The sequence below is a fragment of the Petaurus breviceps genome, unplaced genomic scaffold (assembly GCF_028583685.1).
Source record: "Petaurus breviceps papuanus isolate PSGF00001 unplaced genomic scaffold, PetGlider_PUasm1.0 187, whole genome shotgun sequence".
NCBI classification, from domain to species: domain Eukaryota; kingdom Metazoa; phylum Chordata; class Mammalia; order Diprotodontia; family Petauridae; genus Petaurus; species Petaurus breviceps.
The window spans coordinates 18274261-18283176 of record NW_027185799.1 but is presented as its reverse complement, the minus strand read 5'-3'; the positions used below and the strand labels follow the sequence as shown (position 1 = coordinate 18283176).

The 8916-nt window shown below is 33.6% G+C and overlaps 1 pseudogene; it reads left to right on the top strand.

Moving 5' to 3' along the window:
* Positions 1–7303: 7303 nt before the first annotated feature.
* On the top strand, positions 7304–8554 carry LOC138163120 (large ribosomal subunit protein uL30-like; annotated as a pseudogene).
* Positions 8555–8916: the final 362 nt, after the last annotated feature.

The window sequence follows — 8916 nt, the reverse complement described above, 5'->3', positions numbered from 1 at the left end:
AAACCCATGGGAGTTGATAAGAGTGTAAATGGAGAAGAGATGAGGGCCTATGTCAGAAACCTGGGGCATAACCCTAATTAAAGGGCTACATATGGATGATGCATCGGCATTGGAGAATGAAAAGGAGTGGTAAGACAGATAAAAGAAAACCTAGGAGAGAGTGAGGTTGTGAAAACTGAGAGAGGAAAAAGTGTCCAGGAGAAGATGGTCAACAGTGTGCAATGAAACATGGAGGTTGAGAAGAATGAGGACTGACAAAAGACCATTAGCTCTGATCACTAAAGAGATCATTGGTCACTGTAGAGATTGTATAGATGGTTGATAGAAAGGTGCATGGTGCATGAAAGGCCTGCAACATATAGCAAATGAGAAAGTACTCAGGGGAAACAAGGTAAAAGATAGGTAAAAGAAGTATATGACTGGGCCAAAAATCATGCACTGGTCATGTAGCAAGGAAAGGATAACCAAAAACAAGCATCGTGTTCTATCGGCATTGATGCCACATCCAGAGGCAGCAGAATCACCTTCACACACTTGGGAGTGGAGGGTGAGATAAAGGGAAATATATGCTCTGAGGACTATAGAGGATAGGACATTGACAAAAATAGCCTAGGATGTGAAGGACTCAATAGGCTAAGATCTATATCATCAGAGAGGGTAAGGCAGTCATGAATTCATAAATTCACTAATATGTTTGAAAAAATTTATGCAAAATCTCAATACCATTTTAATGTTTTATTTCATTTTCCTCCTCATTCCAGGATTTCTTCTCTTCTACTATAAGGAGTTGTATGACAAGAACTGATTAATTTCCATTTGCATTTTCATCACCTAGCCTAGTGCATGGCACATAGTAGGGGTTTCTGAAATGATTTTGGTTGATTGAAGCTTCTTCCACTACCTACTTCCATTCATTCTACAATGTAGGAAAAACATTGCTTTCTCCAGAATATAACATGGGTTTTCTGACTATGTTTTTGCTAAAACTTTCTTCCTATATGGAATTCCCTTTGGTTGTATATGTGTCAAAATCCAAAGCAATGTTTGTTTTTATGTTTAATCATTTAATTTTTTAACTTATAAAATTTTATTTTCTCTCCCTTTCACCTCTCTCCATTGACAGAGGCAGAGAAAGAGAGAGAGAGAGAGAGAGAGAGCCTATCATGCTCTCTTGTAACAAATATGAATAGTTAAGCAATAGTTAAGCAAAACTAGTTTCAGCATAAGAAATGTCTCCCTCACAAATATATTTGAAATAAAATGAATATAAATTATAAAAATAAAATTTCAAATAAAATACAATTAAAAAAAAAAGATTTCTTGTATATTTTGACACATAAGATTGAATCATATAAAATATTGAAACACGTGTTTATATGTATTTAGATAGATATAGACAAAAGTAGAGATAGAGTAGAAATATGTCTCAATGTATAAATATATACGAATGTAAATTATACTTTTATTTTTATGTGTATGTATGCGTGTGTAATGATACCCTTATTAAAGAAACTCGCTTTAAAATTTAATGATCCAATTACTCACTTTTCTTCTAATTTAGCAAAATTTGTTTTGTTGGTACTAATATTTTTAACTTTATGTAATGAAAATCACACATTTTACCTTCTGTGATCCTTTCTGCTTCTATTTTGACACCTTACCATAGATCTGAAATACAATGTCTTCTTTTTTCTCATTTGTTTATGATATGACCCTTTATGTATAAATATGTAACCTCTGGAGCTCATTTTGGTTTATGGACAGGATGTTGATTTACCGTGTTTCCCCGATAATAAGACCTATCCCGAAAATAAGCCCTCCTCTAACTGTGTAAGATTCCTCTAAAATAAGACCTCTCCTGAAAATAAGCCCTATTGAGATTGCTACTGTAGTGAAGGTGATCCCCTGCGCTACACGCTACATTATGGTACCCTCTGTATGCACCCCCCCCCCGGGTGAAACGCATGCCGCGCTCCGAGCTGCATCCAATCAGAGCTGCAGCAGTGAGCGCATCATCCTGTTCTTCCCCAGTGATTTGCTTGCTGGCACCATGGAGAGCAGTGCCGCGGAGGAGAGCTGAGGCAGGACAACATAAGCCCTCCCCTGAAAATAAGCCCTCTGGTGTTTTTCTTTCCAAAAAAATAATAAGACAGTGTCTTATTATTGGGGAAACACAGTATGATTAGTTTCTACAAGTTTATTTTCCAGATTTCCAAGGTGAGTTTATCCAACAGTGAATTATTACTGCAAAGTCTAAGTCCTTATTCTTAGCAAATATTTATTATTTGTTTCCAAGCAGTGGAACCTAATCTATTCTACTGATCAATATATTCTTGATCTTAGAAAAATGATTTTGAGTATTTTTGTGTTTTTATATAGTTTGAGGCAGCCAGGTTACTCAATGGTTAGAGCATTGGACCTAGAGTCAATAAGTACTGAGATCAAATCTTGCCTCAGGCACTTACTAGTTGTGTTACCTTAGGTACTAGTGGTGTTACCTTTAAACTATTGCCTACTTCAGTTTCCTCATGAAGGGAGATAATAATAATATGAAATTCAAGGAGTTGCTCATTTTTTAATACACAGAAATTCTAATGACTTACATAGGTATTTTTATGACCTGCAACTTTGCTAGAATTATTTGTTTCAGTTGAATCTAGCTGACTTCCTACGTACTCTAATTAAAACATTCTACTGCAAAAAGTGATAATTTTGAATCATCTTTGACAAAGTTTATTTCTTTAATTTATTTTTTAATCACTCATATTGTAATAGCTAACATTTCTAGCATTAAATAAAATAGTAGGGATATTAATCAGTATCATTGCTTTACCCTTGATCTTATTGGAAAGGACTGTATTTTATCCTTATTACATATAATGTGGGTTCTTGGTTTTAAATAGGCTCTACTTGTCATATCACAGTAAGGTATAGCTACTGGCATGTTTTATAATATTTTAATGAAAATGGGTCTTTCATCTTAAGCTTTTTTTCATAATTGGATATAATCTTATTTGGTTTTATTATTTTATTTGATCTTTATTATGTTTATTATGAGTATGCTCTATTTTGTGGATAGTTTTCATAATACTAAAGTAACCCTTGCACTTATAATTTAAATTCCACATGATCTATACAATCTGGTCAAAATATTTACATTTTGGGGTATTTTATTTACATTTTGGCATAATGGGATATTGGCATAAAGTTTTATTTCTCTGTTTTTTCTCTTTCTGGTTCAGGTATCAACATTTTTTTTTATTATGGAAACTATTTGGTAGAACTTCTTATGCTCATTTAAGATTATATAATGCTGAAATTAAATATTTATTGAATGTTTGGTAGAATTGAAACTTATACTATAATGTATTTTTCTCCCTTTGGCAGTTTCTTTATGGCATGCCCAATTTCCTTTTCTAATGTGGAATCGTTAAATAATCTATTGTGTAAATTTAGGCATTTTGTATTTTGTTGTGAACATTCATTTAGGTTGTTAGGTTTATTATGCTATACTTTAGCAAATTATTTTCTAATAATTTCCTTTGTTCCTTCTGCTTTTGTTTTGAATTTTACTTTACCTTTTTGTTTCTGATTATGTGATTTTCCTCCATCTTTAATAAGGTAATGGCTTTTCTATTTTCTCAGTTTAAAAAACAAGTTAAATTAAATTAATTGATTTATCTTTGCTTTTAATTTTGTTACTCTGATTTAATCTCAAAAATTTCAACTTTTGTGTTTAATTGAGGTTTCTTTCATATTGGGGTTTTCTGTTTTATTTTATTTGCCTTTTGGAGGGCAATTGGGGTTAAGTAACTTGCCCAAAGTTACACGGCTAGTTTATTTGGGTGTGTGTGTGGGTGTTAAGTGTCTGAGGCCAGAACCGAACTTGGGTCCTCCTGACTCCAGGGCCAACACTTTACTCACTGCACCACCTAGCCACCTCTTTCTGTTTATTTTGACTTAAATACCAAGTAATTAATCTTCCTCCTTTTTTTGTTTCTTTTGTTTCTTTTTTTTTTTTTTGATGATCAGTGGTATGTAATAAGTGCACATTTTCCCCCTATATACTATTTTTGCTGCATCCTCCAAATTTTGGCATGTTGTCTCATTGTTCAAAGTATATTTAATAAATTATCTTTTCCCCCTATAACTTCTTTGATTCACCAGTTTTTAGAATTGTTATTAAATCATCAGTTAATTATAGTCCTTTCTTTAGTGGCTCTTTATTGAACACATTTTTAATTTGCATATTGGTTTGCAAGGGATATGTTTAATATTAATGGCTGTTAAATTTCTTTTTGGTGAGGTTTTTATACCCTATTATATGTTTGGTTTTTGTAAAAGTGTTATGCACAGATGGAAGATATGTGTACTCTTTTCTATTCTTGTTTAGTAATTACCAGAGAGCTATGATAACTAACTTCTAAAATTCCACTTAGATTTTTAATTTCTTTGGCTTTTGTTAGATTAAGGTCTCCTACTATTAAAGTTTTACTATTTCTTCTTGTAAATAAATTTAGCTTAAGTGTTTTATATTAAGTATTTAGATGCTATACCATTCAGTGCATACATTTTAAGTATTGATAACAGTTTAGTTTCTATATTCAGTGTCACAATTATATGTAGATCCATCTTTCCTTTGACCAGATGAAAGTAAATTTCAAGCATTACCTGTTCCCTACCTCTTCCTCTGTGTTTGTAATTGTCTTCTACTCTGGTGTTATCAGTACAGGGGAGATCACTCATCTAACTTTGAATATTGTAAAATAGAGAGAAATGTTTGTCAATCTTATTAAGAATTGTAGTGAAGAAGACTGAGGCCAAATTGAAAAGAGATTCTTATAAATGATGAGATACTCTACTTACTCCATTTGCATGTGACATTGTGCTGATTGTTAAAAGTTCAAGCTCAAAAACATTCTAGCTAATAAATATTTATTGGATTTTTTTTAGAGAGAGAGAGAGTAACACCAAGGTAATCACTGAGAGAGCTCTAAAGATAAGGGAAAAGTTCAATTCCCATTTTAAATACCCTTACAATATAGTTTGGCTTTTCTCCCATTAGTTGATCATTTCTTTATTCATTCAACAGGCATTTTTATGTGCCTGTGAGTGTGAGACACACTGTTCTAAGTACAGGATTAGATAACAAGTCTTTTTTTTTAAGACATGATTTTGCCCTCATTAAGTTTATAATATAGTAAGGACATAAGAGAGATGATATGCAAATCATTTTTAAGGTTCAGCAGAGAGTTGCAAATCAAAGGGCTGTGTGATGTCTAAGGGGAAGAGCTTCTTCCTAACCCACTGTAGTTTGAAGGGAAGGATTCACTATAATCTGTCTCCCAGATATCCTCAACATCTTTGCATTATCATTGAACAAAACCTTCTCTTCTAAAAGATAATTTTAATTTGAGGAATGGAAATGTAATTTTCAAGTTTTTAAAAATGTGTTTAATGTTCTTTCTCCCATAAAATTTCCAATATCCATTGCTAATTGGATACATAGAGACTCAAAACTCAGAAAACAATAAGAAGTTAAAAATACCATTCAACTTTACTAATTCCTCATTTGCCTCCACTTTTAATAACTTGTTTTTTGTTCAGTGAATGTTAATGCTCCTTCATGATAAGAAAATAATATTGTATTGAATTCATTTTCTACAGAGGGAGAATGTGTGTGGGTGAAGGGTTAACATCTAAAAGTTAATTAACTTGGACCAAAATCCTAAATAAGTTTTGTGCTTCATTAAAAATTATCTGAATTGAAATATTTCAATACTTTAAAATTCTTGTTATACTTGAGGTAGTTTCATTTCTGTAGTGTTTTTTTTTTAACTCTGAACACTTTAGCTTTTGTCTACATTTAACAGAAATTCATATTTAGACTTCATTCTGGGTAAATACACTTATTGGTCTATTCATTTGGTCAGACAAGTGGTATAATATCATCAAATTACCTTTCTAGAACCTTTCCTCTATCTGGTAGCATGAAGGGACATAGCAGAGATGGACTGTTAGTGTTTGAATTTTTTTTCTCTAAATGATTTCCTCTCTGAGTTATCCTCACAATATTATAATGACATTGGGGGATTGACTTTACCGTCTGACCTTAAGGATTGATTGAGTTTGTAAATTTGATTATAAATAGCTAAATAATATGGCTTCCTCTGCAGTTTCACTAACAATGTATTTTCCTACAATTAATTTGATGTTATGAACAAATGTCTCTATGAATTTTTAAAAGATAGTTTAATATAACAATGATGAAAAACAAAAAAAATTGACCTAACTTGGAATTTTTGTTTCAGTATACTGAACTTCTTGTGGCAATACTGCCAATGGAATTTAAAAAAAATAAAAACATGTTATTAATTATTATTATTAACATATTATTAATAAAAAATTAGTCACCATTCAAATTTCTCATGAGCTATAAGAAAAGTAGAAGTCACTGGCAATTTAATTAAATTTGTTCATTCAAACAAACATTGACTTGGACTGAGTTTTGATTAGTAAGGTGACTGAATCATCTAGTTGTTTGAGGATTATTTGTAAGTTGAATCTGGAAACATTAAACAAGGCATAATCCTTTTCTATTTCCTTGCATGCTGTTAAGATTAGAGCTTCAGATACAGTAAATGATTGGAGGGAATGTGGGGATGATGAAAGAATAGGAAAAGAAACAATTTTAGTAGAAGAAACAATACCAAGCAAAACAAATATAGAACAACAGCACAGACTACAAGAAATTAAAAAAAAAAAACTATTAGAATTCCCAGAAAGTATAACCATGGATTGAATGGAGAATTAACTAATTGTTTTCTTATAATCTATTTAATAAGGAAATGTCATAAACCTTTGTCAGAACAGTGCATTTCATGTGGGATTGAACCTGTGGTTTGACTTTTCATTGAAAGACATGGTTTATTTTGATGACAAAGCAACTCCTGATTGGTAGGGAGAGGAAGGAGGTTTTGTCAAAGATGACTGATCCCTGATAGGAGATTAGACTCATGAATCAGGAGGGTGGATTCTAGTGGTGCATAAGAGCTTTCCATGCTCTTTTTAGACCTTTTTGCTTTGGAATTCATTTCTAGAAATTTCTCACATAAAGTCTTTAAGCCAGGGGCAAGGAGATTTCTCTTCCCCCAACCACCTCCGGCAGCAAAAACAGATATAAGAAAGTGTAATGGAAAACATGTGCTTGCCTAGGGAGACCTGACTCTGGACATGAGTCCCCAGGTGTCTTCTTTTATTTCTGTTTCTTTCCATTGGTATAGGTCAACAATTAGAATTACAAGAAATGGCTCTTTTTCCGGCCGGAATCATGGCGGGCATAGAAGAAAAGAAGAAGCTACCGTCCGTTCCAGAATCCCTTCTGAAAAAAAGAAAGGCTTTTGCAATACTGAAGGCCAAACTTTTGAAGAAGAAGATGGCTATAAAAACGCTCCGTAAAATATGGAGAAAAGTTATCTATGAAAAAGCTAAAGCCTACCATAAGGAGTAGAGACAGATGTACAGAAGTGAAATCCGGCTAGCTAGAATGGCACACAAAGCTGGCAACTACCATGTTTCCCCAATAATAAGACACTGTCTTATTAATTTTTTTGGACAGAAAAACATCAGAGGGCTTATTTTCAGGGGAGGGCTTATTTTAATGAACATTGACAGCAATTTTAATAAACCGGTAAATGTGAACAAAAAAATGTACCTTTATTCAATAATGAATTCAATAAAGAACAGGATGACGCGCTTACTGCTGCAGCTCTGATTGGATGCAGCTTGGAGCGCGGCATGTGTTTCATGGAGGGGGGGGGACGGTGCATACAGAGGGTACCATAATGTAGCGTGTAGCGCAGGGGATCACCTTCACTACAGTAGCAATCTCAATAGGGCTTATTTTCGGGGGAGGGCTTATTTTAGAGGAATCTTACATAGTAAGGGGAGGGCTTATTTTCAGGATAGGTCTTATTATCGGGGAAACATGGTACTACATACCTGCTGAACCCAAGTTAGCTTTTGTGATCAGAATCAGGGGTATCAATTGTGTTAGCCCAAAGGTCCAAAAAGTATTGCAGCTTCTTCGCCTTCGCCAGATCTTCACTTTTGTTAATCTTAATAAGGCCTCGATTAACATGCTGAGGATTGTGGAACTATACATTGCATGGGGTTATCCAAACCTGAAGTCTGTGAATGACTTGATTTACAAATGTGGTTATGGCAAGATCAAGAAACAGAGAATTGCTCTGACAGATAATGCCCTTATTGCAAAATTTCTAGGTAAATATGGAATTATCTACATGGAGGACTTGATCCACGAGATCTACACTGTTGGCAAGCACTTCAAAGCTGCCAACAACTTCCTGTGGCCCTTCAAATTATCTTCTCCATGAGGCAGAATGAAGAAAAAGACTACACATTTTGTGGAAGGTGGAGATGCTGGTAACAGGGAAGACCAGATGAACAGGCTTATTAGAAAAATGAACTAAAGGTCTCTACACCATGATTATTTTTCTAATGGTCTGTTAATAAAAATGCCTGTGACAGAATTGATATTTGCTTTATTGGACATATTTCTGATTAATCAGGTTATGTCTTTGGTCTTATCCTTAAAGCTGAATGAAGTTCAGGCCTAGGGACCTAGAGAAAGAAACCCTGGAGAATAGAGTAGGGTATATTTGGTGGCAAATGGATCAAAGCCATTAAGACCACATCAGCTGTTGCTTTCAGACATTACCTTACAAAATAACATGTGATTATTGAGAAGTTTGTGTAACTCTATCTGAAGTATATGTAGCTGTTACTGGAGAAAACTTTTTATTTGTAGGGAATGTTTTGACAGCATCATTGTTGATGACACAAATACACAAATATCCTTATTTAGAAAGTTTGATTAAAATGGACTTGTAGATG